The 20,327-nt window shown below is 39.8% G+C and overlaps 1 protein-coding gene across 4 annotated transcripts in view; it reads right to left on the bottom strand.

The window, feature by feature from the left end:
- The window catches only part of Fut8 (fucosyltransferase 8), a 261,713-nt gene that overhangs the window by 240,623 nt on the left and 763 nt on the right, over nucleotides 1–20,327 (bottom strand). The gene's annotated exons all lie outside the window — the stretch shown is intronic.

Here is a 20,327-nt window from a genome sequence, read left to right as displayed (position 1 = left end):
AAGGGAAACACTCATGAAGCCCTAGACCCAAAGTCAGAGACAGATGCTGCCTTCTCCCATCCAGCCGTTGCACTTCCAGCCCTTCGGCAGCCTTTTCTTCTTTATTCCACAGAAAAAGGGGGCATGAAATTGGGAGTTCTGGGCCAAATGAAGGGTCTATCCTTTGTCCCTGTAGCTTACCTTTCTAAACAAGTGAAAACCTCTATCCGGGGTTGGCAACCATGCCTACGTGCTCTTGCTGTAGCTGCTCTTCTGGCCCAAGAGGCACAGAAATTCAGTTGTGGGCAACACTCACTGTCCTCTCCCCCCACAGGCTTAAAGATCTACTCTCCAGCTCTTGCCTACACAGGCTTGCTCACTCTGCACCAAGGCCTCTCCGCAAGGTGGAGTCCATCGTCCCTCTTTCAAACTCCACCAACAGGGGGCTCACTTCCCAGGGTGGACTGGCAGATTTTACTCACATGCCTCCTCACAAAAAGACTAAATACCTCCTCACTAAGGTGGATACTTTCTCAAGATGGGTTGAAGCTTTTCCTACAACAGGGGAACCTGCAAATATAGTTGTTTCCCACATCCTCGAGTCATTCTGCCCCGCTTGGGTCTTCCCCTTACCATTCAATCAAACAATGGAACAGCTTCATTTCCAAGAACCCAGGAAGTATCCAGAACCCTGGGAACAGATTGGAAACTTCATATTCCATATAGGCCTCAGTCCTCAGGCAAGGTATAAAGAGCAAATTCAAAACTCACCTGTCTAAACTGACTTCTGAACTTCACCTATCCTGTCCCTAGTTCTTCCCTCTTGCCTTAGCCCAAACCAGAGCTACTCTTGGGGGCCCCTCCTTCCTTAGCTCTTTTGAACTCATGTATGAGAGCCCCTTCCTACTAAACAACCTTCCTCCTCTACCTTAAACTCAACTCCATGGGTGCTTACCAACTTTCACCTTTATCTGGAACTTTCTCCAGGAACACGCTGACTGCCTTCTTCCCCAACCATCACAGGGAGCCACGACCCTCTCAACCCTGGAGACCAAGTCTACCTTAAGCAGTCTTGCCCACAGGAACTCAAGCTGCTCCAGACTGGACCTCATCTGGTGAGCCAAACCAGCTCCATGGCCACAAAGCTTCAGGACATCCCCAGTTGGAGCCGCCTATCACAGCTCGAGAGAGTCAAGCCACCTCCGTCCTACCTACCTCATCCCAGGATAAGTACACCGCCACCCCAATGGGCCCTCTCAAACTTAAACTTTCTCTCGTGTTCTTACTCTCACCTGATCCCAGAATGTTCCTCTTGAATACACTGATGGCCCTCTGCCTCCTCTCTCTTGCCCCAAGCCCTCTATCTGTTACCTGAGTGCTCATCCCCCCTTTGTGCCTGGCATTTTGATGTCATAGCTGTTGACAAGGATAACAAGCTCCCTAATTCTTCCTTCCTCACGGGCTGTGTGGAGCCCATCTCCCTCACCTTCTCTATAACCAATGTCACCAGCAACTGCCCTGAAGCCAGCTCCATACAGGGATGTCATGAGAAAAGTCTCTGTTTTGCTCGGGACCAAGTGGTAACAGCAAGCTATGCTGGCGCTGATGGAGGGTGCTCGCACCAATCTCACCACTCTGTCACCTGTAGCCACCGTGGTACCACCTCCTCTCTGCCTGCCCTGCAGGGAGACACACTGACCACACTATCCAGCCTCTCCCATAGGAACTCATCACCCCTACGAAGGGTCAGGATGAAAACATTACATAAGAGAGATCACTGTCCCTTATCATTAACAAAAGGCTGGAATGTTAGGGCAGGAAAGGCTCCAAGGGAGTCACCATGGTCAGCAGAATGGTGACAGAGATGTGGGGAAGCAGACTGCCCACATTCCTCAAGAAACCATTGGTCATTATTCCCTCCTTGCCTGACAATGCCCCAGGTCATGGTTTCCTGTCCCCTTATCTCTTAAGTCACCTGGTTACTGTTCTGGTGTCACATGGTGGTTAATGTAATGATCTCCCCTAAAGGAACTTTTCTATTCAACTTAACAAATGAGTTTTTTTTTTCCTTCCTCACCTTCCCCCAACTGAAAACCCCTATAAAGCCCACTACCTGAAAACTCAGGTTGGCTGTGCTCCTCTCTTGAGCCAGCTCTGGCAGCTCTTTCTTTTCCCGAATAATAGCTTGCACCTTTGCTGCAGAGTGGTTTGAATGGTGTTGGTCACTCCCAAACCTTACATTTTTCATTTCTAAAACTTGTGTGGTGCTTTTTCACAATTTCTATCTCTGTATATACTTTTTTTCTTATCCTACAATGTCTTGTGTATTTTATTCGGCTATTGGTATTCTTTTTAATTCACTGATTATTTTTGAAATAAGTTTTTAAATCTTTATGTAACATTTCACTACTTGGAGTTAGTTATTAGCATTAGAACTTTTGGAGGCATCATGCTGCTTTGTTTATTCATATTTCTTGTTTCTATATGGGTAACTCTCACACTTTCATGTAAGGGTCTTTTTAGGGAATACCTTTCTCTTGACAGTATGCTCTGAAACCTAATGTTATGTTTAACTGTAAATGGTAGTATAGTTTCCTTGTGGCATTTTTTAGCTGTAGTTGGGGGGGGTGAGCATGTTTGTTTTATGGGATTTGTTACTATGATTCTGACAGTACATATTAGGCTAGAAATACAGGGACTCACTTTCTTTGTAGGTCTCACAAGAGTAGAGTCCTCTGGTAGTTCAGGGAGCTGTGCTGTAGACGATGAAATATATACGCCCTCAGTGATTGCTCCCCTGGTCTTGTAGGCAATAGCAGTCTGAATGGAGATAAGAGTAACCTTTGCTGAGGCCACCAGTAGGTGCAGTGTCTACAACTTCTGTATTATGTCTCCCTGCTCTTGCTATGGTGGTGAATATCTAGAAGCAGGTATTCAGGGCCCCTAGCCAAATCTACTTGAGGTCAAGTCATCAGTTAGGGCTTTTATTTCTCCTATTCTTAAGGTTGAAATTGCACCAAGGTTCAATCAGAACTGGGTCATGGGTAGAATAAGGCATTATTTCTTAGCTGGACTAGGAGTGTGGCTCAACAGAAAAGCATCCATTCGCCATGTCTGATGTATCAGGCTCAATCCCCAGTTCCACACAGAAGTGGTAGTGTTTGCCTGGCCTACTCAAGGCCCTGATCTGGATATTCCTGGTCTGGATATTCCTGGACTGATACACCACTATTCTTTCTCCTTACATAGCCACTGAATTATCTTTTTGTTTAAGCCACTTTAAAATTATTTTTATGTTTTAAATACCAAATATTTTATCTAAGGAAGAAAAACCAGTAAATTTTCTTCTCCTCAAATGACCTTTCATTTTACTTATTTTCAGTATTAATAGAGATTAATATAAAGTTACTTCTTAATACTGCAATCACACATGTGCAAAGAGATAGAAGTAAAAGATAAAACCACACATAAATAAACTGAGAATAGCTATCCACTGAAGATTTATATTCCAAATAGTCAAGAAGCTTCAAGACAGTTTTCAATGTAAATTCTAGTCAGGTTTTAAATCTTCAACGTAGGCTATGCTTACTTTTAACTACCTTGTGTTTTACCACTCTGCTCATTCAAGCTAGGCAATAAAGATATATGTTAGATCATACCACTCTGCATTCCTTTACTCATTCAATGATTTTAACCAATATCTGAAAAAAATACAATATATGGTCAGGCATAGTGCTGCATGCCTTTAATTCCAGCACTCCGGAGCCAGAGGTAGGAAGATCGCTGTGAGTTCAAGGCCACCCTGAGGTTACCTAGTGAATTCCAGGTCAGCCTGAGCTACAGTGAGATCCTATCTCGAAAAACAAACAAACAAACAAAAATACAATATATGGCAACTGGAAAAGCATGTACTTATAGTAGGATTAAGGCAAACTCATGAGTTAACAACATATACTTCTAAGACTTTCTTGAGCTTACCTGCCTAGAATGCCCTGATTCTTTGATGCTAAGTGTAAACATTAAACAACCCTTCCCTTCAACACAACTGTCTCCATATCCCCACTTGCCACATCCTACTAAAAGTGTCTCTAAAATCAGCTGAAGTGACACACGCCTGTAATCTCAGTGCTGAGGAGGTTGTGGCAGGAGAACAGCTGTTTCAGCCTGTCCACAAAGTCAGAGTCTATCCTCTCTCCTTACCTGGCCCTCAGAAGCAGTCTGCCTTCTCCCCCTCTATCTTAGCAACTATCAAATTGCAATTATATTAGTGATCATGAGAACCTGAGCCATTATAAATTAGTTTTGAAAAATCAAACAGTAATAGAATACACAGATTCACAAATGAATGGATGTGACTCCTCCTATTCTCTTTATTTATTCTGAATGGATCTGAGTCATTCAAAGATGACTCACAATCCAAGTTTGAGAAATGGGAAGAATATACCAATAATAAAGGAAAACCAAGAGGAACAATACATTTAGCAAAAAGAAAATTCAAACTTAGGCATGCAGAACCTGGTGGCATGATAACCAGGTGGCAATATCTCAGCTAGAAATGGAAGTTGGGAATTTAGCAGGACAGGGGCCATCTGGAAAATAATGTTCTTCCCAAAGCCAAAAGAGTAGGTACCACTCCAACAAAAGGCTACAGAAACAATAAGGCAACAACATATGAAACATGCTGACCTTTGCAATAAACAGCAAAGTTGCTATATTCTACAGGAGAACCTAGGAGGACTACAATATTATAAGGAAAATGCAGGAGGGAAAAAAACATCTGAATGCCACATTTGAAGCAAGAAGACTTTACAAAGTGTCTCCATTTGTTAATTCAAGTCTCTAGTAATAACAGAAAATAACTGAAATAAAAGACATAACCATTTTTCACCTTTGGGATGTTGGAAATAAAGCATTGGAAATCCTGGATTTTGTCCCAATCTATTAAATATGTTTTAAGAGAAGACTGAAATAAAAATGATTAAAAAAGTTAATGAATTAATCAACAAATTTTAACAGAGTACAAATTGGTAGCATGATGTTAAAAGGGTCCATCTTGAATACCAAATGTGAGAGAGACGAACTAATTAAGAGAAATGGACAGAAAACTGGGATAGTCTTAATCTTTATTCCAAAAAAAAAAAAAAAAGACAGGGCTAAAGACATAGCTCAGCAGTTAAGGTGCTTGCTTGCAATGCTTAAAGACTCAGGTTTGATTCCCCACTGCCCACATAAAGCCAAATTCACAAAACAGTGCATGCATCTAGAGTTCATTTGCATTGGCTAGAGGCCCTGGCAACCCATTCATTCTCATTCTCACTCTTTCTCTTCTTGCAAATAAATATTTTTAAAATAAAAACAAATAATTTAATGGGATCAGCTTTCAAGGTCTGAAAAACAGGATACTGTTAAGAGACACTAGAAAGTGTCTAAAACAGCCCCCCTAGGAAGTAAAAAGTAACTGTTAACCAATGTAATCAAGTATTTTACACCATGTTGTTTTTATTTTTTATTTTGTCTATGTGCACATATGTGTGTTCATGTGTGTGCACATGCATATGTGTGGAGGCCAAAGGACAACCTTAGGTGTTATTCCTCATGAATGTAATGCCCCCTTTTTTTCAATCCACTTTTTTTTTTAGAAAGACTCTTGCACCAATCTCGAACTCATCGGGTAAGCTAGACTGGCCAGCAAACCCCAAGGAGAGACCTATTTCTACCCCCTAATATTGGAAGTGCAAGTGCATACCACCACACATGGGGTCTGGGATTGAACTCAGATCCTCACTCTTTAGAGGCAAGCACTTTACTAAACTGTTTCCAGCCCTATTTTATTCTTTTATAATTAGAACAGAGTCTTGCTATGTTGCCCAGGCCTGCCTCAAATTCATGCTTACTCATTAAGAGCTGAGAATATAGCTCAGTTGGTAAAAATGTTTTCCTAGCATGCACAAAGCCCTACGTGTACTCCACAGCTAGAATAAACCAGATTGAGTGGCATATGCCTGTAATCCCAGTGCTCAGAAATGAAAACATAAAGGTACAAAGCTCAAGGTCATCCTCTGATCTGCAGTAAGTCTAAGGCCAACCTAGGATAAAAGAGTTACAGGGAAAGAGGAAGGGGAAAAGGGAGGGAATAAGACTTAAATGAGCCAAGTGTAGTGGCCCACACCTGTAATCCCAGCACCTAAGAGGCTAAGGCAAGAGGATCAAGAGTTCAGAGCTACCCTCAGCCTCATATTGAGACACTGTCTCAAAAACAGAAGCAAATGAAGTTCTTAACATCTATTTTTTAACAAGTACCTGAGAGAAATATATTAAGAAATATTAAGAATTCTAAATCTAAAAGCAGCTATGTCATCTTGCAGCTGCCCATTCATTATAACTGAAAATAAAAATCTAGGAAATATGATATTGTTCTTCTCATCTGTGCTGGGGACTGAACCCACAGCCTGGAGTATGCTAGGTAAACACTCCACATTAAGCAACATCCCCAGCCCTTAGGGGTTTTATGAGACAGGTTTTTAGTATAGAGCTGAGGCTAGTGTGGAACTCACTATGTAGACAAGGATGGCCTTGAATTCACAATCCTCCTGCCTCAACCTCCTGCGTGCTGAGATTATAGGCCTGAGCCACCATGCCTCCAGGACCTTTGATATTTTCATGGCTCAGAAGTTAACAGAAACAAGGGTTTACTTTCACATTGAAAATTTTACAATTACACAATTAGGGTTCAGACACCTTATATGTATTACGAATTCAGGAGGTCATTTTTAAACAAGCATTGCAGTCCATCTTTTACAACATCCTCATCATAAAAAGTTACTTGAGAAAGCTCTATACTTACAGGCTTATTCCTAGAATGCTGCCATTGCATAAAAAGCTTTGGGATTCAACTTTTGGAACTGCTTGAAAGTCTTAACACAATCTTTATAATATTGTCAGAAGTGACAAATCCTCATACATTAAATATAGTTTTGATTTGGGGATATTTTTGGTTATCATAAAGTGGCTTACCCAAATTAGAAATACCACTTTTGAGCAAAACGTGTGACTATAAAACATGAAACAAATTTTCTTATGCTGCTGTAATGGCACCATCATTAAAATATATTTATAACTATATTCCCCTCTTCCACAGTGTCTGCTCTGTGGGCTATCACACATTCTAGAATGTTGGGTAAAAATAAATTTCAATCATTTTATAGCCATGCTTCCTGCTATTATAGGTAATGTAAGAAGCCCTGAAGGTTTCTGAGTCAAATTATTGAATATCTGAAAGTAGTTACATACTCTGGTCTTTAAATTTACAGACTTATTATTAAATGCCCTCTCTTTTTCATACTTATATGGAAAATGCACATTAGCCCTTTGGCCTATCCTAATATCATCCTACTGAGTCAGTTGTAGATCCCATTACAAACACACATATTTGCATAGATCTGCATACACACCCCACACCTCTATTTTTTAAACCTATATAAAGATTTTTGTCCTCCTTTGTTATGGGTCAACTGTGACTCTAGAACAGTTTCCCAGGCAGTCATACATTTCCTTTTGTTCTTGAAAAACAATACAATCCTACCTGGCTGCCTTTAGCCCAGTTTGGCAAATTTAGCCTAAAATTTCTCCGCCCTACCTTCCCCCCACCCAAACAAATAATAAAGTAAAGCAGTCTTTTGCTCATCTATTTAGAGCATGTCTTAGCCTGCTCAGGCTTCTGTAACAAAATACTTTAAACTCATAAATTTGTTACGAATATAAATATGCTCACAGTTCTAGATCTGCCTCAGCAGATGTGGGATCTGGTAAGGGCTTGTTCTGTTGCACAGATGGTACCTCGTCACTACATTCTCAGCTGGAAAGAGGGGACAAGCTCCCTTGGGCATCTATTTTATATAGACACTAGACAGTTCTGTATGCTCTTACCACCTAACTAACTTCCAAAGTACATACCTCTTAATACCATGAAGGTAGGGAACATGTTTCAACGTATCAACATATATTTTTAGGAGGGCACAAACATTAAAACCATAGTAGACATGGCCTTATTATTAGATTCAGAAAAAGAATACATAAATGCATATATTCACAGTGACTATATTTTAAAGATAATACAGTCTACAAAAAGGACAATGATTGTCTGCCCAGCTTTGAATAGTGTTAGACACAGTGGGGGTTGGGAGAAGGCCCATGGGTAAAAGCGTTGGACGTACAAGCATGACAAGGCGAGTGTAATCCCCAGCACTCATGGAAAAGGCAGCGCATGGCATGCCTGTTACCCCAGCCCTGAAAGGGCAGAGACGGGAGGACAGTTAGGGTTCACTAGCCAGTCAGTATAAAAAAAAATGGCATGAGCCCCAGGTTCACGAAGAGACCTCGTCTCAAGGAACTAAGGCTGAAGAGCAATGGTGGACATTTAACATGGCCTCTAGCCTCCACACATGCGCCCATCGGGAATGCACATCTACACACAGACACACAAACACCCCACACTCAGCCCACATATACTGTAGACACACACTAAAACAAGGAAAAAGTGATTATTCAATGCAGAAAAATGGACACTCAGAGAGTAAAGGGGCTTACCCAAGTTTATATATTTAGTTGCAGAACCAACATTACTATCTAAGTCTTTTCATTCCGAGTTCAAAGGCTTGTAACTTCATTCAAAATATTGAACAGAATATGCTAAATGAAATGAGGCAGATAGAAAGATTACAAATTGTAAGATTCCATTAAGGTCATGTTTGTAGAAACAGCAAAAAATATGGACAAGAAGCAGACCAGGGGTTGCCTGAAGCTGGAGACAGAAGCAGGGAGTAAGTGCAAGAAGGAGCTTTTGGCAGAGCAAGGTGTTCTAAAACTTGATGGTAATGTTTATTGGACAACTATATAAATTTACTTGATGAGACTTTTATTATTGTTTTCAAACAAGGCCTCATCCCACAACGTACTCTGGGCTGACCTGGAAAGTGCTATTGAACCCATGTTGGCCTTGAATTAGGAATCTTCCTGCCTCAGCCTTCTGAATGCTAGGATAACAGGCATGCGCCTCCACTCCCAAATGAACTGTAAACTTTATGGCATATAAATTATACCTCAAAAACATGAGGAAGAGAAGATGGACATGGCACCACACATCAGCAGTTACAGCATTCAGGGAGGCTGAGGCTGAGGCTGAAGCTGAGGCTGATGCAGGAGGACTGCAAGTTCAAGGACAACCAGAGCTCCATGACAAGACCCTATCTCAGGAAAGAAAAAAGAGAAGAGAAGGGGAAAGGAAAAGAGAAGGGAGAGCAAATCCTCAAAACTACTTTATATCTGTGTTTTCCTAGATTGTAATTTTTTTCAGTGTCTCACTGGCTGTCCTGCCTTAGCCTATTGAGTGCTGGGATGACAGGTGTAAGGTTTGCATTACTATTTCCAGCTTTGAAGATTATAATCTTTTCTCTTTTTAACAATAAAATATTCATTTACTTCAAATGTGTGTATACATGTATGCTAGTAAAATTTTATGTGTGTGTGTGTGTGTGTGTGTGTGTGTGTGTGTGTGTAAATGTATAAAAGGAAATCACTAATTCATTGTAGTACATTTTTGGAGTCATGCATTTGAAAATATTCTTCTATGATGGCATATTTATTTTTTGTTGTTGTCTTAAAACTCTTATTGGTAACTTTAAGGTTGTAATCTTAATTATCCTCAAATAAATGTAATTTTTCAGGAAAAAAACTGTATAAGCAATAAAGTTAATAAAAAAAGAACACAGTATATTTTTAAAAAACTCTATAAGAAGAATAAAAATAGGGCTGGACATAACGCTCAGCAGTTAAGGGCACTTGCTTGCAAAGCCTAATGGCCAGGGTTCCATTTCCCGGTTATTGCAGTCAGGTTTGCATTGCTAGTAGAAATCACCCAACCAAGAGCAGCTTGTGGGAAAAAGAGGTTTATTTTGGCTTACAGGCTCAAGGAGAAGCTCCACGATGGCAGGGGGAAATGATGGATGAGCAGAGAGTGGACATCACCCCCTAGCCAACATAAGGTGGACAACAGGAACAAGAGAGTATGCCAAACACTGGCATGGGGACACTGCCTATAACACCCACAAGCCTACCCCCAACAATACACTCCCTCCAGGAGGCATTAATTCCCAAATCTCCATCAGCTAGGAACCTAGCATTCAGAACACCTAAGTTTATGGGGGACACCTGAATCAAACCACCACACCAGTGCCCATGTAAAGCCAAATGCACAAAGTAAAGACTGTGTCTGGAGTTCATTTACAGCAGCAGGAGGCCCTGGCACACCCATATATTCTCATTCTCATTCATATTCTCTCTCTCTTAAATATTTAAAAAATAAAACAAACCAATTAAAAAGTGGGTGAAGCATATACTGAAGTTCCCAAGAATAAAAAAAAGTTTTAAAAAAGTGAGCAAATGACCTAAATAGGGAAACACAAATCAAAACCACATTTTCACACCTGCTGAGAGTTACTACTAAACCAGGTGTGGAGGCACATACCTGTAAACCCCAGCACAGGAGGTTAAGTATCAAGAGTTCAGAGCCAGTCTTGGGTACACAGCAGGACACTGTCTCAAAAATTTTTTTAATTCTTATTAATGATTATTTGTTAAGTTAAAACAGATTCCATATAAAAACAAGAAAGAATGACTACTTACATAAAGACAAAAGAGATCAAGTATTGGCCAGAATGTGAAGGAAAGGAAACCACATTTGGTGAAAATGTCAACTGGTATAACCATTATGGAAAACTGTACATAGTTCATTCAAAGTAGTCCCAAAATATGCTCTAGCAATCCCACTTCTGAATATACATCCAACTGAAATGAAATCAGTTTATCAGTCTATCACACCCTCCCAGGCTCCTCCAAGGAACACTGTGGAAGAACAGAGAAGAAAGAATACAAGAGCCAAAGAATGGGGAGGAATGCTGTCTTCCAGACATGAAGTGGCTGGCGTATTCACAGCCTCATAGTGGCTCTTGTAATCTGCACAACATTGGGCCCATCTACATTCCAATGCTGGTGATGAAGAGCAAATAAAGAAAAAGCATCAAAACAAGAGAGGGGCTGGTTAAAAAGACAGGGGGGAGGGGAGGCAGTAAAAAGAGGCAGTAGAGGGCTGGAGCGATGGCTTAGCAGTTAAGGCTCATGCCTGAGAAGCCTAAGGACCCCAGTTCGATTCTCCAGTTCCCACATCAGCCAGATGCGCATGGTGGCGCATGCATCTGCAGTTTGTTTGCAGTGGCTAGAGGCCCAGACGTGCCCATTTGCACTCTCTATAAATAAATAAGTAAATAAATAAATATAAAATCTTTAAAAGAAAGAGGCACTGGAGACAAGGACAAATGAAGATACTTAAGAGGAGATTATGATCAAAATATGTAAATGGATGAACCTGGCAATAAAAAGTTTTTCAATGTCAACATGTCAAAGATATTTCTGCACTCCCATGTTCACTGAAGCATTATTTAGTATAGCTAAGATATGAAATCAACTGTGGTATGCCAACCAATGGAAAAGTGGAACAGTCCCTCAGTAGCAGTGAGGGATGAGTCTAGGATACTCCCTACTCAAAGAAAAATATTAAAAGTCATAGTATTTGCATATAACCTGTAGTAAACAGTTGATATATCACACTGCTTAGGAAAAAAAGAACACTCAGGTTTGGTAAAAATGCAACTCTTTTCTGTTCTTTTTGAAGCAGGGTCTCACTCTAACCCACAGACTAGCCTCAAAATCATGGCCACATCCCACCTCAGCATTCCAAGTGCCGGGAATAAAGATGTGAGCTACCATACCTGGCTTGATTGAAATTTTTTTTCAAATATTTTTAATACTGTTTGGTGAGTATTATTGTTTTTGTTTTGTTTGACCAAGGGCCTTGTGGATGCTAGCTAGACAAGTAGCTTTCACTGAGTTGCATCTTGTTCTCTCAGGTTTATTTTTTGTTGTTGTTGTTGAATTTAGGAATGTGGAGGGGCAAATGTATGTGCATAGGTAACATGAAATTTTATTCAGCCTTAAAAAAATGGAAATCCTGGGGCTGGAGAAATGGCTTAGTGGTTGAGGCGTATGCCTGTGAAGCCTAAGGACCCAGGTTCGACTATCCAGGTCCCACATAGGCCAGATGCACATAGTGGAGCATATGTCTGGAGTTCATTTGCAGTCACTAGAGGCCCTGGTGTGCCCATTCTCCCTCTATATCTCTCTCCCCTTCTTTCTGTCTCTATAAGTAAACAATTATAAATAAATTTTTTTTAATTTTTAATTTATTTATTTGAGAGCAACAGACACAGAGAGAAAGACAGATAGAGGGAGAGAGAGAGAATGGGCGCGCCAGGGCTTCCAGCCTCTGCAAACGAACTCCAGACGCGTGCGCCCCTTGTGCATCTAGCTAACGTGGGACCTGGGGAACCGAGACTCGAACTGGGGTCCTTAGGCTTCACAGGCAAGCACTTAACTGCTAAGCCATCTCTCCAGCCCAAATAAATCTTTTTTTAAAGAAGGAAATCCTGTCAAAAAAAGTATGCCTTTCTAGGAGGAGGGTACTTAATAGGTTGATATTGTATATATGTAAGTACAATGACTGTGATGGGGAGGTAATATGATGGAGAATGGAATTTCAAAGGAGAAAGTGGGGGGGGAGGGAATTAACATGGGATTTTTTTTATAATCATGGAAAATGCTAATAAAAATTAAAAAAAAAAAGAAATTGGAAAATAAATAAGTAAATAAATAAGTATGCCCTTCTAGCATATTGACAATTCTGAGTTAAAGGCACTTTAAAAAAAGGTGTAAAAACTCATTCTGACCTTCCATCTTCCCCCCCCCCCCCCCCACGGGTAGGATCTCTGGCTGTAGCCCAGACTGACCTGGAGCCTACTATTCACTATGTAGTCTCGGGGTGCCATTGAACTCACAGTGCTCCTCCTACCTCTGCTTCCCACATGCTAGGATTAAAGAGGTGTGCCACCATACCTGGCCCCATGTTTTTCTTAAAAGCAGGAGATGAAATTCCCATGAAAACTCACCTATCTCCTTAAAAAAAAAAAAAAAGGAACCAACATTCTTAATAAGGATGTAAGCTGAAACCAAGAGAATAACATACAAACTTTGTTAAAGGATGTGTTATCTACTAAGCCTCCTTATATAACTAGGTTCCCTTTTTTACAACACACCAACTGAATAGATAAGTATTAACTCTATCTCTGGGTCTTCATTCCTCATCTATTCCTCCATTTTAGGTTAATTCAAGAGCAGATGGGAAAAAAATTCTAAAAGAGTAACTATGAAGTTTTTACCTCCTGCACACTAATATTTGAATGAACCTGTCAAACACTGTGCTGAGTGAAATAAGCAAAGCACAGAAAAACATACTGCATGAGCTCACTTCTATGTGAAATTTTAAAAAGGCAAACTCATAGAAACAGAAAATAAACTATGCTTACAAAGGACAACAGGAAGGTGTTGGTTCAAGAGTACCAAGTTTCAATGCAGCAGGTTTTATGCACGATGAATAAATTCTGGAAATCGAGAGTACCCACGGTGACTGTAGCTAGTAACGCTGTCATGCATGTGTGTATTGCAGGGCTGGGTAGATGACCTAGTGGATAAAGTGCCTGCCATGTCAGCCTGAGTAGCCTGAGTTCAGATCCCCCAAACTAACATCAAGCTAGATTCTACAGCAGGCATCTTGCTCTACAAGGAGATCCCTAAAGTCAGGTTCTATAGGAGGCATCTGTAATTCCAGTATACAAGGAGACTGGAGGCAGAGACAGGAGAATGTCCAGCAGTTCATGGGCCAGCTAGCCTGGCAAACCCAGTGGTGAGTAATGAGAGAGCCTGCATAAAACAAGGTGGAGGGTTGGAGAGATGGCTTAGCGGTTAAGCGCTTGCCTGTGAAGCCTAAGGACCCCGGTTCGAGGCTCGCTTCCCCAGGTCCCACGTTAGCCAGATGCACAAGGGGGCGCACGCGTCTGGAGTTCGTTTGCAGTGGCTGGAAGCCCTGGCGCGCCCATTCTCTCTCTCTCCCTCTATCTGTCTTTCTCTCTGTGTCTGTCGCTCTCAAATAAGTAAATAAATAAAAAATGAACAAAAAATATTAAAAAAAAAAACAAGGTGGATGACAAGGACACACCTGAGGTTATCCTCTGACCCCCACATCACATGGGCCCACATAAATACAAAACAAGAAAAGGGGGGGGGCTGGAGAGATGGCTTAGCAGTTAAGGCATCTGCCTGCAAAGCCAAAGGATCCTGGTTTGATTCTACAGGATCCACATAAGCCAGATGCACAAGGGGACACATGCGTCTGGAGTTCAGTTGCAGTGGCTGGATGCCCTGGTGCACCCATATTCATTCATTCTCTCTCTCTCTTTCTTTCCATCTCTCTACCTCTTTCTCTCAAATAAATAAATAAATTATATGTATATATACATATATATATACACGTACACACACACACACACACACACACACACACACACACACATATAATTGCAAGCTGGAGAGATGGCTTAGCAGTTACGGTGCTTACCTGCAAAGCCAAAGGACCCAGGTTCAATTCCTCAGGACCCATGTAAGCCAGATGCACAAGGTGGTGCATGCATCTGGAGTTCATTTCCAGCAGTGAGAGGCCCCGACATGAAGAGTTTCTCTGTGTGTCTCTCTCAAATAAATAAAATTTAAATTTTGGGGTTTTTTTAATATTATTGTTCTGGGCATGATAGCACACACTTTAACCCAAGCACTAGGGAGGCTGAGGTAGGAGGATCACTGTGAGTTTGAGGCCAGCCTGGGCTAGAGTGAGACCCCACCTCCAAAAACTTAGTAATAATTTTAAAAAAACAATAAATGTGTATTTTGAAAAGAAACCAGCCCTTTCCCATACTTTAAATCCTTTTCCTTTTAGAGTTTCCAAAGTTAGGTAACTTATTTTCTAATGTGTCATTAAATGGTAGGGATTGTACAAATACACACTTAAGGAATTTGCACACCATTCTTGTCAAAACATTTATCATAACTTCATATGAGGTACCATCTGTACCATTTTGATTCTCTGCAGATATAGACTAATGTCCTCTTGAACTGTTACCTAGTCTGATAAATCTATGACAAAACAGACTTCTTTGGTGATTTCATTTTCATTACACCTTTGTATCATTATAATTTAAAAATAAACAAAATGAACTGTTAGTGAGAAGAGCCATTCCTAATTGTATATTAGGTCTCTTTAGTTCATTATTTGGCTCTTTTTCAGTAGGTTAATTGCTCACCATTGAGAATATTAATATTCTTTGCTTATTTACAAATTGAAAATAACATAATCTCTAATTCTTTTTTTTTAACATTTTTTTTTAATTTTTTATTTATTTATTTGAGGGCGACAGACACAGAGAGAAAGACAGATAGAGGGAGAGAGAGAGAATGGGCGCGCCAGGGCTTCCAGCCTCTGCAAACAAACTCCAGACGCGTGCGCCCCCTTGTGCATCTGGCTAACGTGGGACCTGGGGAACCGAGCCTCGAACCGGGGTCCTTAGGCTTCACAGGCAAGAGCTTAACCGCTAAGCCATCTCTCCAGCCCCATAATCTCTAATTCTACCTACACTTGACAACCTATGTGAGGTATCAAGCTGATAGCTCTAACAGTTGAACCTTCAAAAGAAAAAGAAAAACAAGAGCTTTAGCTAATGAAGGCCTAAATATCTGAAATTACGTCAGAGGAAGTAGTCAGAATTACTCAATAAACCTCTTCATTCCTCAAGCTACTGGGGGTCAATTTACCAAGCGTCAAGATGGGCTCTTTGGCCTCAAGAATATTAATTATCACTTTCCTAAGCCCTAAAGTGTCAATAAACATTCTAAAAGAAAAGTTTAAAACTATTTTAAAAAATTTTAAATAAAATGCGTAACCTGGATTAGCTCTAATTTTGTAGGTGCTCTCAAAATTATACTCTTTTGACATTTATTACTGAATGAATTAAACAATTACTCAAAAAATGTAAAATAAAAAATTGTAACATACTTGCTACTAAATATATTGTTCCTTTAAGTACAACTACAATTCTACGCTTCAGAAAAATTGAATCAATCAGATCCCAAATGACTAAGGCAGTAGTTATCAAACACTTTCCCCTTATGAACTATAACTACTCCCATGAGTTGAGAACAATTGTTCATTTTAGCTATATAAATCTATTTGGGGGGTTGGAGGGGGTAACATTTTATTAAAATGAGATACAGAAAAGTACAGAATTTATCTTTAACAAAACGATTTCTTGTAGTCAGGAATTCTACAGATAAAAGAAGAAATAATGTAAGAGACATGAGAATAAATTTACAGGAAATTAGAAGAAGAGATATCAAGTAGAAGAATAATCCATAACAAACTTTTTCTTTGCTCATTTTTTCTTTTGGTGCTAAGCACATGCTATAGCAGTGAGCAATATACACCATCATCCCCTTAACTATTTTCAAATGATGTTTCAACAGCATTTTTACAATAAACAGTATTAAATCTATACAACCGATGTTCTTCTGGCCTCCTACCTACTGTCTCAAAAGAAAAAATGAAATCACTCTGGTAAATCTACTGTAACACAGATATTACTGTTTTCCCTGAAAACATTCCATGAACATAAGGAAAACAATATATACTAAAGATAAGCACAAGGAGTAGTGGCATATGCCTAAAAATCCCAGAGATTAGGAGGCTGAGACAGGAGGATAAGGACAAGTTTGAGGCCACTAAGATCCTATCACAAAAAAAAAAAAAAACCATACCTTCAACCTGTCTCAACCCCCCTCTCCTTACTGATGGGCCCCAAGTCCCAGATACTGGATTTAGCAGAGAAGCTACTCATCATATTTTTCCATACTAATAAGTAAGCAACGTATTAATGAAAGTTATAGAATCAGGTTATTTATAAACGTTGGCATGCACTGACAGTTCGATAGTCTATAAATGCTGGTTACACCCTAAGAAAATTTATTCGAGTGCTAGGTATTAGTAGGGTTTGTGCTCTACGGATTATCGTTTAAGTAATGAGTGAGGTACTAGGTTTGGGGGGAAAAAAATTCTAATTGAACCAGGTGTAGTGCCACATGCCCACAACCCCAGAACTTAATAGAGAAGGACTGCCACAGGTTCAAAGCCAGGTTGGGCTACATAGTGAGTTCTAGGTCAATCAGAGCTACAGAGTGGGAACCTACAATAAAGAAAACAGAAATAAGGGAGAGGAGAGGAGTAGAGGGGAGAAGAAAGGGGAACGGGGAGGAGAGAGGATGAAATTAACTCTTTATAACTATACATTTAATGAAATGTACAGTAGCAACTCTTAATGACATGCCTCGTGTAACTTCATAGTCCTTATGTGCCTCATTTTCTATTAAAACATAAAGGTTCAGTATTATATAAACATATATTCTGTGGAGGATTTTTTTTAAGGCTCTTTAAAAATCAGTTGTAAACATGTGCTTACTTTTTTTTTTTTTTTTTTTTGGTTTTTCAAGGTAGGGTTTCACTCTAGCCTAGGCTGACCTGGAATTCACTATGGAGTCTCAGGGTGGCCTCGAACTCACAGCGATCCTCCTACCTCTGCCTCCCAAGTGCTGGGATTAAAGGCGTGCGCCACCACACCCGGCATCATGTGCTTACTTTTAAACATGTTTGTCTCATACAGTGAACTACAATTTAAAAACAATTCCATGCAATCCATTCTACTATACAGTAGAAAATTAGAAACCAGAGAATCACTACGAGAATCAAAAGCAATCCTGTACTGATTCTCTACAGCTGGTGACCATAGAAGACAGGAAGTTAACCTCATCTGAAAAGGATCAATAGGACCAGGATTTATACATAGTACAAAACAGAAATATTGTTTCAGAGTTTTATTTGTAAGTAAAAAACTTACCAACTTTTTAAAAATACTTGTAAACTGAAATTTTACTTCCACATTTATAAATGTGCTATAAAAATATATCTGTCATTTAGTTAAACTAACGTATTTACTAAATGTAGTTTATAATAAACCAACAACAACCCTAAGTAGAAAAAAAAAAAAAAACCTATGTTTTTCATTTTATCAGCACTGAGGTTCTATCTAAATAAGTGAACAGTATAAGTAAACAAAAAGCCCATCTGCTAACCTGAAAAAAAGAAGAATATTCTAATGATTTAAAGTACTTATCACTATCAGTTTCTAGGCTTGGATTTAAAGAACACATGACTGGCCAGAAGCACAGCAACATGCCTTGCTGATTACAGTTTAGATGTCTAAATAAAGGAATACAGACCACAAAATAACTGTTTTATGTTCAAAGGCACAAATTCAACTTAGTAGATCAGCTGCATGCACTGAATTATATTACAAGACTAAGAAGTGACCTTGGGATACTGCTCTCCTAATACCCGAAGCGTCTCTTTCTACTTCACAATATATCTGCCCTATTGGAGGCTCTTTTTATGTTATTCATTCTTAGGGCTACAGATTTTATAAAATAAAAACACACAAGGTTGGGCACGGTGGTGCAGCCTTTAATCTCAGCACTGGAGAGGCAGAGGTAGGAGGACCACCCTGAGTTCAGGGCCACCCTGAGACTACACAGTGAATTTCAGGTCAGCCGAGGCTAGTGTGAGACCCTACCTTGAACAACCAAAATAATAAAAAATAAAAACACACAAGAGCCACAAAAGATTAGGTAGAACACATCTTCACTTTTGATGTAGTGAAGGCTAGGGAAATACTACCACACAAGACATATTTTCAAAGACTACATGAGACAATGAAGAAACTTCACATCTGCTTTCATCTTTTTAAACTAATTTTTAATCTGATTCATAATACACAATATATGTACCCCATAAAAAACTATGTACAGATAGATAAATGTCCACATCAAGTCCCCTGATTATTTTAATTAAAAAATCTTTGCTTCTCCTAGCCCCCCAAAAAAATCCATTTTAGGTGTCTTGAAAGTTCAAACACTTACTAAGCTATACTTTGCTTTGGCACTAGCTCCCCCTCCAGACCAATCTACTAAAATAACTGCATTTAAAAAAAAAAAAAACAAACAAGGAACATAAGTTTTGCAAATTTCAAGATCCACCACTTTTCAGGACATTCTTGTTCCTTAAAATAGAAGTGCTTAGAATTTATAACAAACATTCAAAGATATAATCAGAATGACTGTCTTCTCAATTCTATGCATCTTAAATAGAACTGATTTGTAAGAAAACTATTTCAAATGACTTTTCAAATCCAAGAACACACTTAAAATATAATCTGGATAGTGTCATATTAAAGTTACTCTGATTCACTCTCCTAGCAAACTATAAGATACCCTTCATATTAACTCACTATTTGATCAAAGACACATTTCTCCAAGTTTCTGCAATCTATGCAAGTTCCATTCCAGCTGTTCAATTCAAACAGAACTCGCAATTTATAGAGCAGCAAAAAGAAAATTTGTGCCTCCAAACCATCTTTGCACGTTTCTTATAGTCTATTCATTTCTCATTCCCTCCATTTTTACTCTGCCTATGAAATCACAATTTCAAACATTTGAATTTGCTGGAATATTCTAGTAAACAGAGTAAGACTCCCTGTGCACACTTTCACAGGGTCAGCATACTTTAAGGTTGCCTTAAAGAAGGAAGACAACTTTCCTCCATTACCTATAGTTTCTCTCCTGAAATTCTTATTATATGGTACACACTTTAAAAAGAAATGTGCATAAAACGTGGAACTTAAATAAATATGCCCTTAGCCACAGCAAGAACAAAAACCCTACAGAGTTAGCGTCTCTACAGAGCAAAGCCAAAGTTAAGTAAGTTGCTTGTGATAAATTTAAACTCAAGTGATAACAAAACTTATGTTGCATTTGTTCCCTGAGAGAGACCCTGAGGTCTGAAGTTACCTCCTGGCGGGTCCACCTCTTTTGAGTTTGCTCCAGTAATGTGTAAAATTAGATATAAAATGGAAAGCCATCACTCTTCCCCACCTTTCTCCAAGGCCTCACTCTTCAAGGCAAAAGGCTCGCCAAGCAGCTCAAAGCTAACTATGACAATGCCTTTTAACTTAAGAAATGCGTTGCGTCTCGGAAGCTCGCGATCCCCCACATCCCGAGAACAGGTGCTGCATGCACCGAGCAAGACCGACCTCCCGGAACACTCCTCAACGTGACTCATTTAACCTTCCCAAGTAAGTTGAGGCACTCCGATGCCCGCCATCTGCACCTCAAAAAGGGGGGTGTTGGGAACCGATCTTCGTGCGACTCGCAGCCCGGGGAGCCCCCAAGCAGAAGCCCCAGAAAGCACAAGG

Source organism: Jaculus jaculus, chromosome 7 (genome assembly GCF_020740685.1).
Source record: "Jaculus jaculus isolate mJacJac1 chromosome 7, mJacJac1.mat.Y.cur, whole genome shotgun sequence".
Taxonomy (NCBI): Eukaryota; Metazoa; Chordata; class Mammalia; order Rodentia; family Dipodidae; genus Jaculus; species Jaculus jaculus.
This window is presented reverse-complemented; position numbering and strand designations above follow the sequence as displayed.